Consider the following 24,988-nt stretch of genomic DNA (forward strand, 5'->3'; position numbering starts at 1 on the left):
ACAAACAGTTTGCTGTACAAATGATACATACAGAGGAAGGTGGAGGATTGCCAACAGATTAGCAGATGAGGTGAACAATGAGGTTCCAGGACCAAGGAATGACAACATGCCCTAGAAGTTTCTCTCCCCTGGATCAAACAGTGAAATCAACACTTATTCCAGTAAAGAGAGATTCTAAACCACTAAATATGGAAACTACAAATCACAGATTCAGCACAATGAGTAATAAAGATGCCTCAGAAATACAGGAAAAACAGAAGTAGCCAGATATGATGTCATGGAGCTCATTTAAAATCTACCTAAGGCTAATTACAACAGGCCAGGCTCAAGCACCTTTCAGGATAAATCAAGTCTATCTGCTCATTGCAGGGTAATGGTGAAGGAATAACACAGATTCCCAATTCCATGCATGTCCCTGAAAGTGGGAATAAATTCAGCTTTCCAAGGCATATCCTTCCCTACAGAAATGGCAGTGGTGTGTTTCAAGGCAGCTCAGCTAGGAGGCTGCTGGTGTGGCATGGAATGGGCAGCAGGGAGTGAACACACAGTTCCAAGTGTTTTAGCATGCAGGGCTGTTTAGAGATGACTGACCTTTTGTCATGTGTAAATACAAGTTGGAAGGCATTTAGCTTCTAGAGGCTACTGAAGGATAACATTTAGGACAAGTGATGTTCATGGCACTGAGTTGTGGAGTCCACTTTGATAGCTCATGTGTTAAAGTTAAAAAAACAAAACAAAAAGATTGGTGACCTTTGCATGAAGGGACTAAAACTTCCCATAACCTTGTCTTTTTAGCATGTCTGCCCCTCAAATCCCAAGAGCAAATGGAACCAGACTTGCCTCTCATGTCCCAACACACAGCACAGGCTCCAGACATAATGGGCAGATCCAAAACCTGATCCTTCCAATGAAAATGGAGTTAAGGATTGCCATTTAACAAAACCTTTCTGATGTTCTCACCTTCCTTCCACCTGCTGCCAGTCAGTGAAATTAATTCAGCAAGCAGATTGCATAAAGGCAACAGATTATATGAGTTTAGTTTTCCTCCCTTGTGCCATGTACTGCTTCTGCACCAGCTGGTTGGAAATGCCACCTAGGCAGTCCTGGTGAAATCATGGAACTTGACAGTACTTTGGAATTCAAAAGCTGCAGAACATGAATACAAAATATGATTAGAAATATCGAAACTGTGAAAGAAAATACAGCTGGTTTTCAGAATAGGAGATTTATACAAGTCTGTGGGATTAAAGGAAATGTGAACAGACAGGATTTGTCTGAATCAAACGTGGCCCGGCAGCACGGGGCCAGGACAGCCCATCTCATCCATGGGACTCTGACAGTTCTTAGGTCATTCCAGCAGCATCCCATGTTGCTCTTCCAGAGCCCAAAGGTGTAAGAAATGCTCTGGGAAGAACAGCCTTTGTTGTGGTGCACGTATGTAGATCCTACAGTGCCTAGTAGCTGCTCTTTGCCTGGACAATTAGGCAAATGAGGCATTTTGGGGTTCTCCAGTATCGAGAAGAAACTCCAGTTCTCCATTTGCTCATATCATGACACACTAAAATTGTTATAAATGTCTTATTTACAATGATTGAATAGCTCTGCTTCTTGGTCCTTACCTCAATTCTCACTTCACAAGCCAACTGCCATAGGTCTTGCTACAACCAAACTCTGTTTCATGTAATAGAGAAAATAAACTGAAGAGAGAACTGACCTTTGTCAGTCCTGCAGGTCTCTCTCCTGTACCTAAACCAGGAGAAAAGGGCAGGCCTGGCAAATCCCAGCTCAGCTGCTGCTGAGACTGCCTAGTCTCCAGAAGAGGCTGCCACTGGACAGCTCACATCCCACAGAAGGGTGCTGTGTCTGTGCAGCCTTCCCAGGCAGAGCACAGCCCATGGAGCAGCCAGGCTAGGCCTGAATAAAGCAGTGCACCATAAAGCAGCAGCAGCAGCAGCAGCACACCTAAATGCAAGCAGAGCAGCTCTTGGATCACAAGCCTAGAGCTGACCAGCAGCCCAAACTCAGCAATGTCTCAGTGCTGGACAGCTCCCCTAAGAAAATGCTGCGAGCTTTGTGCTCTCCCTCTGCTTGGAAGCCTGCGAGGAGGCAAGCTGGGGCAGAGCAATGCATCCCCATGGGGAGGCAAAGGCAGCCCCAGCAGGAGGGATGTGGTCAGTGCAGGGGGAGGGAATAGCTCTGTGCCCGTCTGCCCCAGGGGACTGACAAAGGAGGCGTTTGCACAGCACGGCAGGTACAAGGGTTTTCTGCAAGAGACAAAGCGTCTGCAGCTCCTCACATCGGTTCCCAGATGTTCTCAGGGTCCTCTCCCAACAGGTGAGAGAGACAGATATGATAGGTAAGATAATGGGTCTTGCAGCACTGAGAGCACATGAAGGCAATCTGTGAGCAGACCTGAAGCAAAGAGGGATGGCACAGATGTGACAGGGCAGAAAAGCAAGCACTGCCAGCCAGGAGTGTTCCATGTGCATGGAACGCACACAGAAAGAGAACAGCAGAGACACAATGGCCTGGGAACCCTTCCCCTGTGTCTGACACACCCTCCCACCTTCACACACTGCAAGCCCCCAACAAAACTGCCCCACAGCCTCCAGAGGGCTGACACACACACAGGGCTCACACTCACACAGGGCTCACACTCACACAGGGCTCACACACAGGGCTCACACTCACACAGGGCTCACACTCACAAAGGGCTCACACACAGGGCTCACACTCACACAGGGCTCACACACACACACACACACACAGGGCTCACACACACACACAGGGCTCACACACAGGGCTCACACTCACACAGGGCTCACACTCACAAAGGGCTCACACACAGGGCTCACACTCACACAGGGCTCACACTCAGACACAGGGCTCACACACACACACAGTGCTCACACACACACACAGGGCTCACACACACACACAGGGCTCACACACACACACAGGACTCACACACACACACACACAGAGTGCTCACATACACACACACACAGAGGACTCACACACACACACAGGGCTCACACACACACACACAGTGCTCACACACACACACAGTGCTCACACACACACACAGGGCTCACACTCACACAGGGCTCACACTCACACAGGGCTCACACACACACACAGGACTCACACACACACACACACACAGAGTGCTCACATACACACACACAGGACTCACACACACACACACAGTGCTCACACACACACACACACAGTGCTCACACACACACACACACACACACACAGAGGACTCACACTCACACAGGGCTCACACACACACACAGGACACACACACACACACACACACACAGAGTGCTCACATACACACACACAGGACTCACACACACACACACACACACAGGGCTCACACACACACACAGTGCTCACACACACACACGGCTCACACACACACACAGGGCTCACACTCACACAGGGCTCACACTCACACAGGGCTCACACACACACACACACACACAGACACACAGGGCTCACACAGACACACAGGGCTCACACAGACACACACACACACACAGTGCTCACACACACACACACACACACACAGAGGACTCACACACACACGCAGGGCTCACACACACACACAGGGCTCACACACACACACAGGACTCGCTCACACACACAGTGCTCACACACACTCTGCTCACACACACACAGACACACACAGTGCTCGCACACTCTGCACACACACAGGGCTCACACACACACAGTGCTCACACACACACACACACACACAGTGCTCGCACACTCTGCACACACACAGTGCTCACACACACTCTGCTCACACCCAGGGCTCACACACTCTGCTCACACACACACAGACACACCCAGGGCTCGCACACTCTGCTCACACACACTCTGCTCACACACACAGTGCTCACACACACTCTGCTCACACACACACAGACACACACAGTGCTCGCACACTCTGCACACACACAGTGCTCACACACACTCTGCTCACACACACACAGACACACACAGTGCTCGCACACTCTGCACACACACAGTGCTCACACACACTCTGCTCACACCCAGGGCTCACACACTCTGCTCACACACACACAGACACACCCAGGGCTCGCACACTCTGCTCACACACACTCTGCTCACACACACAGTGCTCACACACACTCTGCTCACACACACACACACACACAGGGCTGGCACACTCTGCTCACACACACTCTGCTCACACACACTCTGCTCACACACACACAGACACACACAGGGCTCGCACACTCTGCTCACACACACTCTGCTCACACGCAGGGCTGGCACACCTTCCCAAGGGCTGTGCCCCTCCCAGGGGGTGATTCTCACCACACTGCCTTCCCAGAGGCAGTCCCACAGCAGACAGGACAGCACCAGCGCTGCCAGCTCTGTGTGAACAGCCCTTGGCACAGACTGCACACCCACCCAGCCGCTCTGCAGGCAGGTCTGCCTTCCTTCCCTAAGTGTGCCCCAGGAACCCCAGCTCAGCAAAGGCACAACACTGCCCAGGATATCCCAGGGAGCCTCGATGCCCTTCTATTTTGCATACAATTCATTGCCTTGGACTTGAAAAATAAACACATGCATTGAGATTGATCTTCCTTGTAATTACACACTAGCCTTCTTCCTAACTTTATCAGACATTTATCAGATTTTTAGCTGCAGGTTACTTAGGAAAGGTCTCATTCTGCTGCCATTATTATTGTCAGGTAATTCAATCAAATGTAATGGCATGATTTGTTTAATAGGATGCTGCCCAAAATGAGAAAGAATGGATAAATCCAGCTCCAGTCAGGTTCCTGCCTGGTCTCAGCTGGAATTATGCTCCTGCTAACCACACACACGTTACATGGTAATTTTCTCGCATCCTCCCCCTGTGCTGGCTTTTCAAGTGGTTCTTAATTAGCTCTGGTTTATTTATGAAAGCATATTTTGCTAGACTTTCCCCAAGAGCTTTAGTAAACAGCTATATTAAGCTTGTATTTACTTATCACATCTCCTGTAATGCTTCCAGAAAGGAGGGGGAAGGGGAGATGCTTTAGAGGGGCAGAGCTGTGTTTGGGCTCTGAAGGTTACTGCTACTTGCAGTCCATCTCTCCAGCCTCACTGCCTTTGGAAATCCTGCTTTTCCAAGCACATCTGTGTGCAAACGTCCATTTGTCTCCTTTCTCATTGGGTTCCAGCCAGCTAGACCATTTTGGCCTAATTTAATGGAAGGCAGAGCTCTTAAAAATACAAAATTCTTATGGATTCTGTGAACAGAATTTGAGAGAGCACCTGTATGAACATTCCCATAAACACCAAACATTTGGTAAGGCTGTCTTCTTGTTCTTCTTGTTCTCCTTCTTCTTCTTCTTCTTCTTCTTCTTCTTCTTCTTCTTCTTCTTCTTCTTCTTCTTCTTCTTCTTCTTCTTCATGTTCTTCTTCTTCTTCTTCACACACACTTCAGCAGTGATCCTTCCCTGCCTACTTGTCTCCTTTTCTGTCACTTTTAACCAGTTTAAAACCTGGTTAAACTGTTGTGGCTCGTTCTGGCCCAAATCTTTTATCTGATTTTTTTATATTGGAAAGAGAGAAGGTGGCAGAATTTGTGTCATTAAAACTGTAAGTTCTACAGGATAGGCAAATGAACGTGAAATTTAAAAACTTTGGATTTTTACAATGCTTGCCATTAAAGCACTTAGAAATTAAATTAAACTAAATTGATCAAAAAATTGAGTTGCAAAAATAATTTCACTCTTTTTAAGATCCCTGAAAATTTCAGAAGTTGACTAGAAGTAGGCTAAAAGGGAAAAAAATTTAAATATTATTCAATATTTCCCAATTTAAAAAACATTCTTATAATTAATTTCTTTGTATTGAACAAAGAGGTTAATGAGAACTTTTTTTTTAAAGAAAATATGCTGACTAAAATATAACTTTTATATCAACACATTAAAAAAGGGTCATGTAATTAGACAGCACTTCCATTCCACAGTGCCAACGTTCTGTTTAACTGGGTGGAGTAAATGAGCTTTCTTCTATTCTTCTGACCTTTTATGAGTTGTCTTCCATGAATAAAACATCTTTCTGATAGACACCAGGGTTTTCTAAACAAATATCAATGTTTTCAACTCCTGTGAAGATTCCTCATGCAGACTCCCTACTGCTTCAAAAGAAACCTCCTGCATCTGTAGCCTTCAGTTGTGTTTTAGTTTCAGGATATTTAAAAACTAGAAGCTATGGCAGACACAGGCAGAAATAAAATAAATATGTACTTTAAAATAAAAAATGGACAAGTGCTACCTCCAAGATTTTCATTTAAGCTCACTGAAGTGAATGGAAAAAACCAGCAGCATTGAATCAAGTAGGATTCCTCCCACATGGTCACACCACTGGATGCTGGTGGCTGAAAGCTTTTTGAAGATTTTGTCTCTCAGAGAACCACCTGACATCTCTCAGAGCCACTTCAACAGCTCATGTTTACATTAAGCACCATTTAGGAAGATCTCTCCTAAGTTTTCAAACTCTTAGCTGACAAATTTCTCAGTGCTGTCCCAGAACAGTCATTTGCTTACTGTAAGTCAGCATCCCCTGGGGCTGACACTGCATCCTTCCAGTGCTGGTAAAGGCCTTTACACAAACACAGGAGCCTTGCAGGGAAAGAAGGGACACACAATGTAGGCACAGGCTTGAAATGCACTCCCATGACTCTTTCCAAAGTCCTTAGTTAGCTAACAGTTAGCTAACTCCTTTCCTCCAACTTCCCCCTCCATAAAAAGGGAATATTAACATTTAACGACTTGGAAGGATACGATGAACATTAAGGCTCACTTGTAAACTGCTTGAAGGCTAAAAACACTATCTAAAGGCTAAGTATCATCCCAATCATCAGAAATTCATGGGGTATCCTTTCCTCCTCCATATATACGAAGGCAGGAAATTATCTTCCCAAGGAGATTGATGGCACCTGGAAATTGTAGGCAGCCACCCTCTAAATGACGGTGCATGAGTCACTTGAAGGTATTACAGTTCTTCCCTCTGTGAGACTGTATTGGCTTGAGCCCAATGTCAGCAACTGATTCTGGAGATGTTTGTGAAAGAAATTGCTCCAGCAGATGACCTGGAGTACACAAAGCACCTGGGGCAAAGCTTCCAGCAATGGCAGAGCTGCTGGCTGTGTTTCAGGATCCCCATCCCAAAACACGTATTTCAGATCACATCAGCCAGAAGCTGTGCTGATGCATTACACCACCTGCAGCACCAGCAAAGCTGGATCCAGCCCTCAATTCAGATCTCTTCCACTGTGCTGCTGCATCTCTCCACTCCTCTGCTCCCCATGGACATCATTACCTCTGCACACCCTGGTGGGGAAAAAACCCAGTCAAGAAACACAACTTATGTTGAAGGTACTGTAACACATCAGGTGGGGAGCTGCCCAGAAAAAAAGATACTTTAATCAAAAGCAACTTTAGAATAAGAACTATTTCTGAGTCTTCCCAACAACTCACAGCAAGTTTAAATATTCTCAGCAAGTTTGTATTAAGGTAGTTTTCTTGATGTTAGGGGAGCTCTGCTGCTAAAGAGGGGATGAAAATCAGTGATTTATACTCTAAAAAATAATAAAGCAACACCTGAGATATCTGTAGACAAAACTCCACCGAAATTTCTTTCATAGCTTCATCTTTTGATGGGCTGTATCTGTTAGTCTTTGCAGGAAGCAGCTTCCCTCTGTAAATTCTGTCACAGCCACAGTGCAATGCTTGAACCCTTTGGGTTTGATCCCTGTGGGTTTGATCTTGTGGAAGTCAAATAATACTGAGTGACATTCTATGGAGCAGTGTCAGCAGGTTCATTAGGTTTAGAAAACTACATCAGCATCCTTGAGCGATCTTGACAGCCACCCTGTGTGCCCAATCTCTCCTTCATTACTCTGGAATACACCATGAGACAATCAAGGGTTTGCCCAAAGAACAAGGACCTTTACTTAAAAATATTTGTGTGTCCCAGCCTCAAAATGTGGTCATATGCATCTCAAGAACAGAATACTAAAAAGGAAATCCAGAATGTTTTTTCTTACCTCACCTCATAAGGCTGCAAAGTGCCTCAGAGTTTGGTTTTAAACTTTAAGTCTGGCACTTTGACTTCAAGGGTTAAATCTGAACTGCTTGGATACATCATCTTCTGAAGGCACTGAGCAAGTTCAACTGTGCTGAAAAACTGTTTTCTTCACTTTTCATGTTATGGCTCTAGACTTAGCAAGTCCAATTCTTTCAATCCTTCTTCACATGTATTATCATCAGGCCTCTGATTTCTCCAGTGTGTCCTAACAGTGATGCCCAAGCCCAACATAATTTATTACCTTTCCATAACTAAGGAATATCCAAACTGACCTTGTCCTAAGCAGGACTATTATAAATTTTTCAGCTATCTCTGTTACCTTTGTAAAAACAGATACCAGCCTCTCATCTCCTGAGATTTTGTTGTGTACATATTTTCCCAGCACACAATGGTGAGAAAAGTGAATTATATGTTACTACATAAAAAATAATCCAAATCTTGCTCTCTTGGTTCTGAGGAAAAGTCTGAAAATTTGAAATCAGCAGACACTGAAGATTCCAAAATTGAGGTGAAAAATAAAAATAATTTTTAAATACATTTAATTACTTTAAAATTCCTCATTTCCATTTTCCAAGCCTTATAATCTGATTTTGTACAGTCCTGTTCATGACTTTTGACCATTTCTGAAAAACTGCCAGAGCTTCATACAAGAATCAAAGCAAAAGGCATCCCAGAAAATTCTTTTCTCTGCTGCATTTAGAATAACAAGATATCTACTGAGCTGGTGTTCTCCCAGCACTGCAGTAATGGAAATCATAAGCAACTCAATCCTTACTATGAATTTTATAACTTGCTTCTTAACATCACTTTGCATTTCCTTTTTCCAAAGAAAAATGAGCACTGTCACGCATGGCCCATTAAGAAGTGTGCTAGGCCACTTTACACACCATGATTGATGTTGGGAAGAATACTCTGGAAAAACTGAAGCTGAAAATCTCATTTGGATTAAGTTCTTCCGTACAATCTCTAAAAATGAAAAATGGTTTAAGGCCAGAGAAAGCAATTTTCACAAGTATTTTCACTGTGCACAAAAGACATGTGAAGTTCTGTCTTCAGCAGATGCAATTCTTCAATTTAACATTGATTTTGACTTGACAATTTTAGGAGTGACATGAGAAAAGTAATGTAAGAAAGCAGAGACACATAGAATCAGAAGTTAAAGGCTCAAAACACTTCTCAAGAGCACAAGGTTAAGAAAACCTTTCTATTCATCTTAACACAGCATAGAAAGAGGTGCCAATTTATTCCTAGCAAGCTTTTTCTTCAGTTGTGCTTGTTTCCACAGGCAAGAAAAAGCAAATATATTTTAAACCGAGCAGCAACACAGCATAAAAAGACTGCAAAAAAGGTGAGGAACTACTTAATTCTCAACCTGTCACAGGCAAGCATAAGTTTTATTTCTATCAGGGGAAAAAAAGCAAAATGTTGCTGAAGAAATGGTAAAGTACCCGTTCACCTTTTATGTTCACCAGTATCCAGTATGTATCCAGTGCAAGCCCTCCCAACCCTTTGGAGGGAGGCTTGAGCTGCCAGGCCCTCCTTCCCATGCAGCTTGTCCTGCCAGAAGAGAGTTTGTGGTGTTTGTCACAGGAGCCTGGCACAGCTCACCCTGGAGATGCACATGACCTGCCCTGCCAGGGTGTCTCAAACACTCCAACACCACCTTGGGGTGCAAGCACCACTGTTCCACATCACCCCTTAGGTACAGCTGCAGCTGGGGTGTTTGCCCAGCTGCTCTCATTCCAGCTGGCTCTTTGTTTTCCCGGAGCAGGAGAGCCAGCTCAGCCTGTCCTGCCCCTCTGCTGTGCCTCTGCCTCAGCAACCTCACATTCTGCTCCTGGCCCTTCCCCCTGTGCTGCCCACATCGGCTTTGGGGGCTCAGTGCTTGAGAACACGTCAGCCCCAAACAGCAGTCAGTGCTCAGCTCCAGAGCAGCTTTACAAAGGTGTGGTTGGGATGAATAACTGATGAGTGCCATCAGCCCCCAGCTGATCAGTAAACCAGCCCTGCCCAGAGGTCAGTGTTAACATCTGCAATCCAGAGATGAGTGACCTGAGTCCCAGAAAGAGAAGTCCCAGAGATGCCCCAGCCATTGGCAGAGGCAGGGGACAGGAGCCAGGCTTCCTGCACTTCATCCCCTCTGCACTGCCCAAAGCTCAGACACCCCCAGGTTTGCTGGCCCTTGGTAAACACAGGCAGTGGTGTTAAAAAGGAAATGTGCCAATGCAAGCCAATTGTTCACTGCTCAGGATAACTGACTAAAACCAGTCCCCTGTACTGCTGAGTTCTTTGAGCAGTCAGTTGAGATTTTATGGCTAAATTTCAGGATTTCAGGTGTAGCATAGTATGTCACATCAATCATTAAACACAAAACCAGCTAATTGGCAATATTGCCATCTTTGAAGTGAGAGTTTAAAAGCCTCAGTACTGAAGCCTAACTCTAGTAGAAGCACAGCTCTGGTGCAAATGTGGATACAAACCATGTTTTTAATGAAAGTCAAGCTTTGACACTAATGAAGGCCAGGCAGGTCTCACTGACACATCCCCAGGAAGCTCTGGGAACACTCAGGAGCCCCAACATCTGATGTTGTGGCATTTGTTTTCCAAGAGTGCTTCTCCAGTGGATCTCAAATGTTTCATCATTCATGAATAAATTCTTACTGTTCATGATGTTTTTTAAGACTGCTGCCGACCTCGGAAAGTTAAAATGGAAGAAAATGACAGGAAACCATTTCAGCCCCAGTAGAGCTGCCAGACTTTGGTGAGCACCTTTCCCAGGCAGTAAATTGTAGGGCCAGCAGGAAGATGTGCATGTTAGGAGCATTAACTCTGATTAAACATCTCTGTTCATTTAGTCCATCTGGCAACACTGCTTTTTCTCCCTCTCAAAGAGCACCTGAAAATGAGGATGTTTCAACAGCTCAAGCAACCTTTACACTTGGAGACTCACAAAAGGGAAGAATCCACTGGTCTCAGCCCGGTCTGCCTGCAGTTAAAGCAATCAGTGCCTTCCTGACCACCACAGGTTTAAAAGGTGTTAGATTTGTGAATACAGCAAAAGACAGATAAAAAGGTGCTGCTCTCTATCTTTACCAGATAATTCCACAACCCAGCTCTCCAGTAAATAATCTATGACTAGAGCCACGCGAGTCCTTGCAGCAAACTTTAAGATAAACTGATGATTTGTAAAAAATGCAGTTTCTGTAATGGCTTTTTTTTCCTTCCCAAAACAGTTACTTGCATTTAGAATTATTCTTTCCTTGACCACTGCAAAACAAGTGCAGTGTAACCCCAGTGAACGCGAAAAATGTGAGGCAGAAATGCTGCAAGCTCAAAAAGGCAGAAAGTCTTTGCTGCCTAAAGGAAATAGCAGGTGAAGCACTTCACTTGCTATACTGTGAGCAGAATTAGCACCATTTTCAAAGTCATCCATTTTATCCAGCATGCCACAAGTTTCAGCACTGCTCTATTTCAGGAGTTTAGGAAGCTGTCTGGATCAGGGCAGATTAGAACTTTACATTCCCACTGGTCTGTCTCCTTTATGGCCTGAGAACATCAGACATGAAAGCATTGGTGAGCAGCACCTCCTTCAGGTTCCTGACTGGATTTTACCACTCACTCCTCTGTCTTCTCACCCAATGCTTCCCTCATACAGCAATCACTAGTTTTTAGTGATTTTTAAATAATTCTGTGATTGAATAGGCATCTACAGCATTTTCTTAAAATAAAATATTGCAATTGGTTGTCTTAGTCTCCCAAATAAATTATAGTGCCAATACAAGGAATTAATCCTAAAGAACTCTCTAATAATGGGCCAAATCTTTGGATGCTCCAAGTGTCATCAGTGGAATTTTTATACTGGCAGAAAATTTGGCCCTACAGATTTAATAATGCATCAGCAAACACTTTTCAGCATTTTTTGGAGGCACAAATTGGAACTCACCAGTTTTCTGCCTAATGGAAGCAGCTGACAGCCAAGGAACTCATCAGGAGTATTTGAAAATTAACTTTACTCATCCCCTCCATGCATTCTTAGCGTGCTGCCTTCTCCCTCAGCAGCTGGAAGTCACGCTTTTCGTGGGGGACCCAGAAACCAGGGGAACAAGGGGATGGCTAAGCCAGCCAGGATTCATTTAGCACATGACAATGTGTTAAAAGCTCAGCCTTATGACACATTTCTCACTAATGTCACAATAGTTACAGAGGAAGGATAGGTTTGATATGTCAAAATGTTATACAGCTCGTCTGTGTTCCCACTGAAGTTCATTTAAAGTGAATTTCTAAAAGGATAAATTATATTTGTATTTGTAATTTTCTTTCAGATTCTTACTATCCTATCCACATCTAAACTGCACTGTTTAATAAAAGTAACCAGATTTACATTTTATCCACTCATTTTTGTAACAAATGCTGCGGAATAAGCTCAGACTTCCAATGTGGAAGTTTCTCACCACCTGTGTAAGAACAGGAAGAGCAGAAGACAAAAAGCAGCAGGTTCAGCTCATGGCCACTTGGTGTGATCTGAGGACTGCAGGAGCTTCCAGACTGAGGCAGCTTCAGGAATAAAAAATGCATCACTTCTTGATGCTGTGTCAATAGTTATAATCCAACTACTTCTAATTACTTAAACACTGAGAGTCATCATTTTCACACTGAATACAGATACAGGACTCAGACCTGGTTTAACGTTACAGCATCAAGGGCAAGAGAGCAGTGTCAGTCAGCAGCAACAAATTCATGGCATTTTTCAAGAAAGGAAGCAGCTCTGATTCCTGAATTCTGCCACTTTAGGACAAATAATGCATTTTGAGTTTGATTTCCTACAGGAGGTATCAGTTAAGGGTAAAGGATTGAGCAAAGTACAATTGCCAAAGCAGTATTCATCACCAAACTTCATCAGTTAGTCTAAAGATGCAACGCAGGCTCCTGAATCCAAGAAAATGGAAATCAGTTTGGTATGAAAAGTACATTCCCCCTGTGTCAGCTGATTCCCTTTCCAAGGGACTCTATTACTACCCTTGCCCCAAACTCATAGCATATGCATCTGTAATTTCTTCTAAAATCTCACTTGAGTCTATCAAACTGACCATGTTATCAGCTGGCTCTGACACTGCCTTGTCATGTGCCACAATTAACATCCCATTTTCTGACCCTCATTCCTGTGAAGGACTGCTACTCACTCATCAATTCTACATTCTGCCTCTGAAACTTCCACCTCTGAAACTTCCTCCCCTCAAAGACACACCACTTTGATAAACCAAGAAACTAAAAAAACCTGCTAGTTTTGATGAAGAGATGGCAATTAGCAATGAGAATTCTATGGTAGATAAACTTTAAAGTTTGAAAATAAGCAAAAATTCAGTGTTTGAATAAAAAAGCAAAGGCCTGGTGAGAGATTGTAAGGTCATTAATGAGTGAAGTAATTTAACAAAAAAAGTAAATTTATACTAATGTAATTTGATGATACACAAAATTATGCAGTATCATCAACACAGGGCCGATGAACTATTATGCTGAAAGAGGGAGATGTCACAGAAGAGTGCAGTAGAAAGAAAAATATTAAAATTGATGGGAAATAATACAGTTATGCATTTAGAAACAATTTTTTTCCCCATAAACATTGGGCTTATTCACCGGAGATAACAGCAGGGGAAGAAAAATATGAATGTATTCATCAATTGCAGCCTTAATATGAAGGCGTAATGCAATATGGCTTGGAAAAAGGGGAACCTGGTTCTAAACACATCCATTGAGTAATTTCCAGTAAAGAAAGAGATTTGTTAACATTATTATGAGACATACAAGTAATTTCTCCCGGATAATACATCAGGCTGTTCAGCTGTATTTGAGAAAGGGATCCAAAATGAATTTCTGATGGTGAGAACAACCTTTGTGACAATCACTAGGGTGGATGAAAGGGAATTAACAGCTTGGAAATCTATCACATAAAAATTAAGGACAAAGGAGAAAATTTGGTATCTCTCAGTAAATAAACCCCAGAGAAAAGGCAGGTTAGTTTAAGCTGGAAGCCAGTGAAATGTCTTTATATTGACCCTATCACAATGGAATCAGAAACTGAAGAATTTCTAAAGCAGAAGGATGAGGTCCTACAACAACATGAGCAAAAGAACAGGGAAGGTAAGAAACAGGCGTTTCAAGAATGAGCTACAGCAGGAAAAGAGAGGAACCCCCAGTTTCATGTTCTGCTCATCCCCAAGCCCCAGGCTGGGTGGAAGCCTTGCTCTGAGCTCGGCTGTGGCTCTGTATCAGCACAGAGGCCTGGGGCTATGGCAGGAATGGAGACTCCTCTGTCAGCAACTGCTGCACCTTCGGTGTGCAGGGGACACAGGGAGTCAGGCAGCGGATGAGGAGGACATCTCAGCAATACCAACTCATCCCAACACACTGCTAGGCTGAAGGAACCCCTAGAAATTGTCAGTGTTGGTCCCTGAGTTGGTAGGAAGTAGCTCCAGAGCCCTTTGTATGGGAGTCAAAAGCTGGATTCAGCAAAGTGACATTCTGAAAGTCTTCCTCCTCAGATAAAGCAGTTTTTTTCCCCCAGGTGATGTCTGACAGTATCTTGCACTTGGATTAACCACACAGGATTTTAGGGTAACCTCCTTCCCAAGGTTCTCCTGAGTAACTTCACGTTCATCCCAAGCAGCATCTCTGGCTCCATGCTCTGCATTCTGGGAGAGCTCCAAGCTCTGACAGATGTGTGCCAAACTGACCTTCCATCACACAAGCCATGCTTACTGAGCTAGCTTTAAGGCATCTCTCCTGGGATTTCAGATGCAGAGCTCTTTGGCCCTCACAAGATTTATCAAACAAGTACCAACAACACAGACCTTTTTCTAGTTCCTAAGAGGTCCCCTTTAAACACAAATGAAGTTTACTATAGCAAAAGGAGCAGAGCTAGCTACAGAGCCCAGAAAACCTCCTCCAGTGAGGCAGGACCTTTTGACACACGTGCTATACGTTCCACTTTGCACACAGAATGCTCAACGTCACCATTATGGTTTCCACGGTGAATCCTCAATTATGAACAGAGTCAGAACAGGTTTTTATGGCACTGCTTCATTCACTTACCAAATTCCTTAAAGGTGAAATTTGCTCTAGGTGCTTGCTTGACTGTGTTGCTCCAGAAGTTATAGTAGTATAAAATCTGGTTTTATTCTCAGTGATTCGAGATGATGAATGACAAGCCTTGGCCTTTAAATATTCCTGAGGCAATGTGGATGCCAAATATCCCACTCTGTAATGCTTTAATATTTCTCCAGAGAACTTCAGGGCTATAATAAAACCTGAAAGCAGGGGAACTGATGACTTTCCTGAATTCACTGACTTTTAAACTCTCTTGTTTACAGAAGGTGTCCTAGCTTTCAGACAGATCACAGTAAATGCTCAAGGCACTTGAAGTATTTGCATTTGAAAAAACCAATGGCAATCCAGGAGCCATAGGAATCATGGAGTTATTACCAGCAACATAGTCCCTTACCACCTCTCATCTGTGCTGACCCTACACCTCCTGAGAGGCACTGTCCATGAGCTGTGGCTGGGGACTGCTGGAAAGGTGATTTTAGTCCATCACTCCGGGAGCTTTGCACTGTTGGGCTGCATTTGTGCAGGGTCCCAAAGCAAACCACATTCCTTCTGCAGCCAGCTGAGCCAGAGCACGTCCTCCAGGAATGTTCCAGTGCTTGGGAGAGCTCCCTGCACAGGATCAGCCAAGGTTGAGCCAGGCAGTGGCTGCTCTGGCCAGCCCAGGGGTGCCCCGAGTGCCCCCAGAGCTCCTCCAACAGCACCACAGCCGCCTGGAGCTTTGCCCAGTAGCTCTGGCACATCTTGGAACGCTGGAAGCTGAGGGAAGTCAATAATCAGCCCTATCTCTTTCTGCCTAAGGAAAGATAGAAGTCATAGTAATTTAATCTGGTACCATATCACAAGCAGCTGTACAGCAGAGGAGACCCTAGAACAAGATTAAAGAGTAGAAAGAAAAAGGTAATTTTCTCTAAGAGCACCGTCCTGAAACTCAGAGCCACTGTCCCCACAAAACAGCTCTGAAGGTTCAAACTACCCTGTGCACTGCAGGCCATCTTATATAAGCAACATTCCTATTTCCAATTCTTTAACCTGTTCCAAAGCAGCTGTGATGACTACAAAATATGAGAGGCTACAACACCAGGCCACATTAATCTTCCAGTAAAATTTGACATTTGAATCAACCACATTAAATGAGTCATACGATCAACAAAGGTGCATAAAAACCAGCTAATTGCAACTTCCAAAACTTTCATGTGATAGAGTAAGGAATGCTTTGTCCTTCATGTCACATCGATTTCAGACTTTTTTAATAACAAAAATTAAATATACACCAATACACAGATGCACAGACTATCTACCACCACTGTAGAAATTTCCAAAAATAATTATTTCACTGGTCATTTTCTTTGTAAAACACCGCCTCTGCAGTAAAAGAAAACATTTCATATACTCTTGAGCAAAAAATTCCTCTGCAGTATTTCTTGTCAAAACAGTTGCAGGTAATGTGAGTGGGAGCCACTGGTGGTACTGCTGCAGAAGGCAGTGAAAATCCAGAGGGAATGCTGCCCTGTGGCTACCTGGAATCACTGCCAGAGCACTGGGTGCCACCTGAGTCTGGGGGATGGCACCGTGACCACAGCACCACGCTGCAGTCACAGTGAAGTCATCATGCCCTGCAAATGTAATTGCATTGCTTGGCAGCTCACTGAATTACTCACCCAGGCCCAGCTGGAAAGGGATGGAGCATTGACTCAGCAGCACTTACTCACCGGGGCCACGAAATGATAAACAGAGACTTTCAAAGAAGATGAGGTGTGAGAAGAAGGGAAGGGTAACGAGCAAATTACTTTGTACACAGCTGCTGGGAGAGACCTTCCTAACCAACAGATTCTGCATTCATCACAATTACAAACAGGCACAAGCCAAAAATACGTTTATTTGGGTGGCATTTGAGTTATAAACTCATATGCAGATCCCCGCCACTGCAGTACAAATTATGTCTCCCGGAACTCTGAGAAGTAAGATATTAGGATCTGGATACAAATTTTTCAAATCAAGTCTATTTCTATTAGTATTAAATCAATCTTCAAATTTCCTGAAAGCACAATATCCAGGTCCCCATCTAATGGGGGGGCAGGAGAAGTAAGAAAGAAAAAAAGATGAGATAATCAGGAGATAATCAATATTTAAAATACTTCTAAAATATATTAACTAATACAAAACTCTTCAAGTCAGGATTTACCTTGCTCTTACTTACACAATGCACAAATTTTGTTTTCCAACCCTTCTAGTGATAGCAGTACTAAGTAAATTTTTATGTATTTCTGAAATTAAGAAAAACACTACACTACACCAAGAATTTTTGCAAGTGCCATATAGGATTTAATGAGCAGAGACAGTGGGCAGAGGAGAAATCTCCTCTGGATCTCTGTCTGAGGCTGTTACAGATCTGAGAGCAGGTATGGACAACCCTTATGCTTTGCCATTCCACCTTTCTCAGTATGCTGCATGTCCTTGCTTGAGATTAACTGCCAACAGCAATAGCCTAAATAAACAGGATTTTGGTGTGATGTATTATCCAGGGATGTGTGATAACTCATACTGCTGGAGCCTTTCAAACTCACATTCTCCCCATAAGGCATGGCCTGTTTCAGTCCTAAAAGCTCATTAGGTAATTATTTGAAGATGTTTTTTCTAGATTTTGTTGTTGCTTTATTTTTGTGTTAGAATTCACAGGGTTGGTTCTTGCCTCCTTTAAAACACAGAAATGTAAAACCTTTAACATTCTGTGCTTATATGTGCCCATACTCAGAAAATAAATGCACAGCCATGAGCAGGCAGCTTTGGTTTTATAAGAAATATATGACACAAATGAGGGCTTTATTAGAGGAGAGGAAAACCAAACGTTTTCAGGCAGGAGAATGACACTTATGGAACCATGGGGACCATTGTTACAGCAGCAGGGCGGCTGTGCTAAGTGCCCGAGCTGCTGTGGCAGCAGCGCCGTGTTCCTGACTTCACTGCAGTGGTGCCCTGACTTCACTGCAGCTGTGCCCTGACTTCACTGCAGCTGTGCCCTGCCCCTGATTTCACTGCAGCAGTGCCCTGCCCCTGACTTCACTGCAGCTGTGCCCTGCCCCTGATTTCACTGCAGCGGTGCCCTGTCCCTGACTTCACTGCAGCTGCCTCTACCCCGTGTGCAGGGACCAAGCTCAGAGTGCAGGGACCTGGTTCTATGTGCAGGGACCGAGCCCTGTGTGCAGGGACCCAGTTCTACGTGCAGGGACCGAGCTCAGAGTGCAGGGACCCAGTTCTATGTGCAGGGACCAGTTCTATCTGCAGGGACCCAGTTCTATGTGCAGGGACCCAGTTCTATGTGCAGGGACCAGTTCTATGTGCAGGGACCAGTTCTATGTGCAGGGACCCAGTTCTATGTGCAGGGACTGAGCTCAGAGTGCAGGGACCCAGTTCTATGTGCAGGGACCAGTTCTATCTGCAGGGACCAGTTCTATCTGCAGGGACCCAGTTCTATGTGCAGGGACCAGTTCTATGTGCAGGGACCAGTTCTATGTGCAGGGACCAGTTCTACGTGCAGGGACCCAGTTCTACATGCAGGGACCCAGTTCTACATGCAGGGACCCAGTTCTACATGCAGGGACTGAGCCCTGTGTGCAGGGACCCAGTTCTACGTGCAGGGACCGAGCAGAAGCCAGCACGGCAGCCTCAAGCCCTGCAGGGCCAGCATAGGCTCCTGGGGAGGAGGACTGAGAGCAGAGCAGAGGACGGGCTGAGCTCAAGTAGAAATAAAATAAATCTCAAGTCATTCAGGGCAAGAAGATTGAAGTCTCATGCATTTACTAGAGAAAGATATATCTGTGATTTTGAATAGTTAACATTTGTTCTCTTCTTCAGTCTGAGGCACACAGAAGGCTGGTCATTATGTCATGCAGTAAAATTACACTTAGCAGAATTTGCAATGGAATTTTGCAAAGAAATAAGCAGCCCCTCCAGAGCAAGCAGCCCCAAAAGCAGTGGCGGGGCAAGGTGCAGCTCCCTCCCTCCCTCCCTCCATCCCTCCCTCCGTCTGTCTGTCCGTCCCACAGCCCCTGCACAGCCCCTGCACCAGCAGAGCCTCTCCAAACCAGCCATTCCCCAACTGTGGGACTCAAATCAACCCTCTCCATCCTGCTGCAATACAAACTGCAGTGAAATTGAGATTTGCTGGGCCTGTCACTCCTGTCTTCAGGTGGTTCCTGTCTCAGAATTTCTTTTATATGGGTTCATTACATTGAACTCAAAATTTATTGAACAGTTACTGTGCTAGATAGAACATACAATAAAAAGTAATGCTAAATACTAACTTTATAATAAAAACAAATGTTTTCCATGGTGTGTTTAAACCAATAACTTGGAAAAGCCCCACTCCCCCCTCATGTAAACCTTCCTTTTAACCCTGAAACAAACAAATAAACAGAAAAAAAAAATTACATGCAGAAGGTAAACTTATGGAAGTCCATGTGAATTTCAAATTACATTTGTGACTATAGTTGTGACTATCTCTTCCCCTTTTTTTCCCTTTTTTACAGTCATTTCACTCCTATCTTAGGATCTGAAAAAAGCAATTTTCAAATACCTACTGCACATTCTCCAAGTAACACACATTAAACAACTGGAAAAAATGTGGCACAATTTAAAGAAGCACAAACCTTTCTGTTATGCCTAAATGATACATATTTCAGAATATGGAAAATATTAAAAAAAGAGTGATAAATCCCTTAACTCAAGGCTACTCTTATTAGATTCGCTTTTCTCTGAATAAATGGAGTCTTAATGAAAACTGTCACTAGAAAATGGAATGCAATCATTAGATAAACTATTGAATTACAAATTCCACCCACATCTGAATGGCTACATAAAGTTTTACAGTATTATAAGAGTATATTTCTGCACCAGGATTATTAAGGAGCAGAGTTAAATGATTTTTCCTTCCAAACTGTTTATTCACCACAAAAAGTCACCAAAATTTCCTGAAATCATTTGACAAATAAAACTTGAATCTACCTTTTTTTTGGCCACAACACTAAAAAATGGGGGCAAGGAGGTTATTAACAATACCAGTGTAACTCAAACCTTTTTTCCCCATTTAAGTTTTCAAACTCTTCCCATAGTTACCTGTAATTGCTGAGAAAAGGTTAAGGGGAGATTTCAGTAAGCACAGTAAAAAAATGTACTGACAGGTAGCAATTTAATACATTTACAACTTATTCATACATCAGGTGTTCTAATTACCACCACTGAAAAACTGTACTCCTACAGGTGGCCCAAAATGTCAAGACTCATACTGAATAAGTAGCAGCAGCCTTGATGTTGATTGTACCCATCACCTCTGCTTATTTCTTTGCAAAATTCCATTGCAAATTCTGCTAAGTGTAATTTTACTGCATGACATAATGACCAGCCTTCTGTGTGCCTCAGACTGAAGAAGAGAACAAATGTTAACTATTCAAAATCACAAATTTATCTTTTTTTAGTAAATGCATGAGACTTCAATCTTCTTGCCCTGAATGACTTGAGATTTATCTTATTTCTACTTGAGCTCAGATACAAAACATCTGCTTATGAAGATATTGGTGTGACTTCTATTCACATTTAATTTACTGTATTGCTGTGACTCTATCATAAACACAGCCATGCATGAGATTAAGTGCAGTTTATGAAATAAGAACATCCCTTGTTTAATTTGTTTCAGTAATTCAGCCCTAGTGGATTTAACGATGTAATGAAGTTAACACTAGTGCTGTTCTCTGCTGCCTCGTGTCAAGAAGTGCTGCACTTAAACCTGCATCAAGGTCACCTTCCCCCATAACTCTCAGAATCCCAAATCACCACACAATAAAAAACCTGCTGTCAGTGACTGAACAGATTGGTATTATTTTTAACAGCCTAACAGAATTAAAGAGTTGTGCCACCTCAAAGAGAGGCCAGATTTTAAGGTACGAGGCATGTAGGAATATTAGACACGTACTTAAAATGAATTACGACATTTCTCACATTCCATAAAAGTCAGCTTCCTCCCAGGCTCTTCCAGACCTCTAGAACTGCACAAAACCTTGCTGGGAAAGGAGGAGAAATGACTCACTGCACTAAAACTACCTCACCTAAATGTATTTCCTTATCTGTATTTTAACTCCTGTGGAAGGGCACTGCATGCCCTGGGCAGCCAAAAGGCCCTGGATGGAACAGGGCAGGTTGCAGCACTGCTGCAGCTTCCCCCTGCTGCAGTAGCAGGCCTGCAGAGACCTCTCTCAGGCAGTTAAGCTCCAAAATGACTCTAGGTCTAGCAGATCAACATTCATTTTCTAATTTCCTCACCTGCACTTCCAGCATGTATGGCACAGACGGAAATACATACAGGGAAAACATTTGTACTTACTTCCCTTCAATTGGCTTCTGTTAGATTTTAAAACACTGTGAAATTATCAGGATCATAGAACAGAATTTGCTATGTTAAAGGTCACAGTCTCAAAGATTTTGTCTGTCCTCATCAATCTTCATCCAGCCTTGTCCCACTCTGGGGCCTAAATTATACTTTCAAGCCTTGATTCCTTGAATTAAGGCCTCCAGAAACAATATATTCTAAGAGTGGTACCAGGGCATTTGCCTCTATGCAGATTTTTCAGACTAGCTAATTAAAAGCATCTATTCCTGCCAGCTGTACTGTGTACCTCCCCAAGAACTCAGAGTCTGGGCACTCTTGGTACTCAGATCTCAGCTCACAAACATTGCGCTGCTCCTGGCCTCTTCCTGCCGGCAGGATCCTCCAGAGGTTCCACAAATAATAGCCCTCCATTTCACAGAAAAAAGTAATAAATCCTAATATGAAATAGGGAGACTTTTACAGATCACGCTACATTTCACTATTTCATTCCCCAAGTCAGTCACAAAGGTAAATGTAAGCTATTAAGTAATGTTTTTACTGACTTAGCATTTCTGTAGCTTACTCTGCAGGACAGCAGCCTCCATGAACTGCTAACTTGAATAGATGATAAAGAGCATAATCTTTTTGCTGTACAAGTTCTTTTTTTTTTTTTACTGTTTGATTAGTATAGAAAGGCTGGAAGTGAAATCCTTTGATCCAGGAGGATAATATTTTAGAGAAGACCAAATGATATTTTTCTGAATTCCATTGCTGGGTAAGAAAGATTGACTTAATCAATCTGGATTTCTGGAACTACTCCATTTCTGCTTTTCTTTTGATCAAGCTGTATGTGTAAAGATGCAGTAACTCCAGGCAGGCCAAATTTATGCACCAGCTTCTTTGAACTTCAAACGAGCTTGCTGGACCCTTTAAATTCAATTTTATCTGCAACTCAATTACGGAGAAGTTGTTCTCTCTCCTCTGCCTAAGAAAGTATATTTCCATTTGCAGCATCTCATAATTTCATATAACCTCCTGTGGAATCCTATTTCCCTTGTCAAGTATGATCAGCTTCCATAGGAAAGTTATAGACTAGAGTTAGCAAAGTATTTATCCACAAAGCTTTTCGGGAATCTTTGCTCCAGTAAAAAAGATTCCAACATTCAAAATAACTCCATTGTTTTCGTATATGAAAAACTGAAAACATATCTCCCGAGTTTTGTCCAACAATGAGTTTAGTTCTCCCTGAAATCTTGTAGGAAAATCACCTGCTTCAGCAATAAAATGCCTTGTTATAACTACTTCCATGCCAGAGCTGTGTCTGAGGGCAGGGTGGCACCTGCCTGAATCCCTGCTGGACACAGGCAGCGTGGCAGATGTGAAAAACGCCAGTCACTTCTTTTGAAAATTTTATAAGGGTTTAATAGCAATAAATGGTTATAGAAAATAGCAATACAGTTAGAGTAATAATAATTTAGACAACTTGAATTAGGACAATATGAGACAACAAAAAACAAAGAGTTATGGACGTCCGGGTTCCTTTTTCTGGGCAGCACAAGCCCAAAAAAGGACCCCTGTTAACAAAGGATTAACCTTTAAAAACAATAACCTGTTGCATATTCATACACTTCATACATGATACATAAATCCCATTCAAATAAAGGATTCGGTCTGGTCATCTGTTACCTTCTTCCTCCTAATCCCAACAGCGCCCTCAAGGCGGGAAGAAGTTCCTTTCTTCTGATAAGAGGGCAATAAATTCCTTTTCTCTGAAGGATTTAGGTGTCCTGTGGCTGCTAGCTCCTGCAAGTCCTTTCTTTCCTGCCCTACACAAACTGCTCCAAGGTGTTGGTACTGTCAGTATGAAAGCAAATGAAGCTGCTGCTGCTTGCCCTATCAATCTGAGCCCAGGAGAGCAGGCCCCTTCCCCCAAAGCTGCTTTTAAGCCCCTGGCATGGTATCCCCCAGGACTGCTGTCAGATCACTACAGTTTCAGTCAAGAGTGGTGCTGATAACAGAGGCAGAGATGGGAACTTCCTCCATCCTGTGCTTGGAAAGGGAACTCAAGGTAGCTGTGCTGCACCCAGGCTGTACCTCCCCACTGATTCCCTTGCACACCCAGCTCTGCCATTTAGTCATGCTGCTGAGGCCAAAACTGTGAATCTGCTTCATTTCATTAGCTGGATTACAAAAAACCAATAAATCTTTCCCAATAAAACTCCACTGACTTTGCAAATAACTTGGCTCTCTAAAAGCCTGGGCAAAACTCTTACAGAGAGATGAAGATAAATCTCGAGGCCAATTAACAGCTCCTGCATTTCAAGCTGAATTTTCACCATTGTATGGACCTGAGCTCTCAGGAGAAAGTACATAGAATAGACAGCAATTACAGACACTCCCCACTGCTTTATATGCAATTACTGATATCCCCCAGCAACTGAATAATTTTCTTTACAAATAAATCTGACAGTGAGAACTTTTTAATCCTTTTTTAATTTGTCTTTAAGCAAGTAGCCTGTGCCAGCTCTACGCTGCTTCCACACTCACTCTGCCCCAGTAGCGCAGCACATTGAATCCATTGCCACTTGCAGAAGAAAACATGACCTGAGGTTCCTGAAAGATGCACCAGCCAGGAGATGCCCAGCTTCCAAGGAACAACTCAGTGCCCTAGAGGTACATGTTTAGTTTTGCAAATTACCCAAAAGTTATTTTGGCAGTTGTGGTGGATTTATTAAGCCCCAATGAAATACATCAATAGATTAACCCCCTGATTTCCTTTTACATTTATTGTGCTATTGGCATAAGCCCAGTTAGATCAGTTTTGATTTATGATACTGAAAGCAGGAGCATAATTAAATCCATTAACCCACTCTCCCAGAAATAAACCTGATATATGGCATTCTAAGTGGCTTGATGAGGAGGAAAAGATTCCATCTAGCCCAAATCTTTTGTAATTTAAACATGAAAGCCCCTGTGCTGTCCATCCTACGTGACTGTCTCTCCCAATTACTGCTATCACTTTCATCCTCTTTCTTCAGGATAGGGGAAGAGAGAAACTCTATTAAAACTTCTAGAGAGGGCACACAGAAATGGCAGACGTATTCTGAGAAAATATCACTCATCCGAACCAATTCAAGATAAAAGAGAAATAACATCTTCCACTAGGAGTGCCTCTCTCAAGAGGCAATATTCTCCCAGTGCTGCAGGGAGCCACCAACAACCAACACACAGAAATATTCCTCAGGGCCACACACAAGGGGGCTGGGTCAGGTGCAAATGCAGAATTTCCAGCATTAGAAGCTTGCTCCGTGTGTCACCTCTCAGTCACTCAGCCTCTGAAGACATTCCCAGGCTCCAGGCTAGCCAGGGTTTCCTTCTGACAGAGCTGTGCCATGCACT

At 43.4% G+C, this 24,988-nt stretch overlaps 2 protein-coding genes across 6 annotated transcripts in view; one reads left to right on the forward strand and one right to left on the reverse strand.

The window, feature by feature from the left end:
• Positions 1-24,988, reverse strand: part of CTNNA3 (catenin alpha 3) — a 418,277-nt gene that overhangs the window by 255,681 nt on the left and 137,608 nt on the right. The gene's annotated exons all lie outside the window — the stretch shown is intronic.
• LRRTM3 (leucine rich repeat transmembrane neuronal 3) overlaps positions 1-24,988 on the forward strand; it is a gene marked incomplete at its 3' end in the record, with an annotated part of 78,359 nt that overhangs the window by 32,305 nt on the left and 21,066 nt on the right. The window lies entirely within an intron of this gene.

This window comes from Fringilla coelebs, assembly GCF_963513975.1.
Source record: "Fringilla coelebs genome assembly, chromosome: 8".
In the NCBI taxonomy this organism is placed as follows: domain Eukaryota; kingdom Metazoa; phylum Chordata; class Aves; order Passeriformes; family Fringillidae; genus Fringilla; species Fringilla coelebs.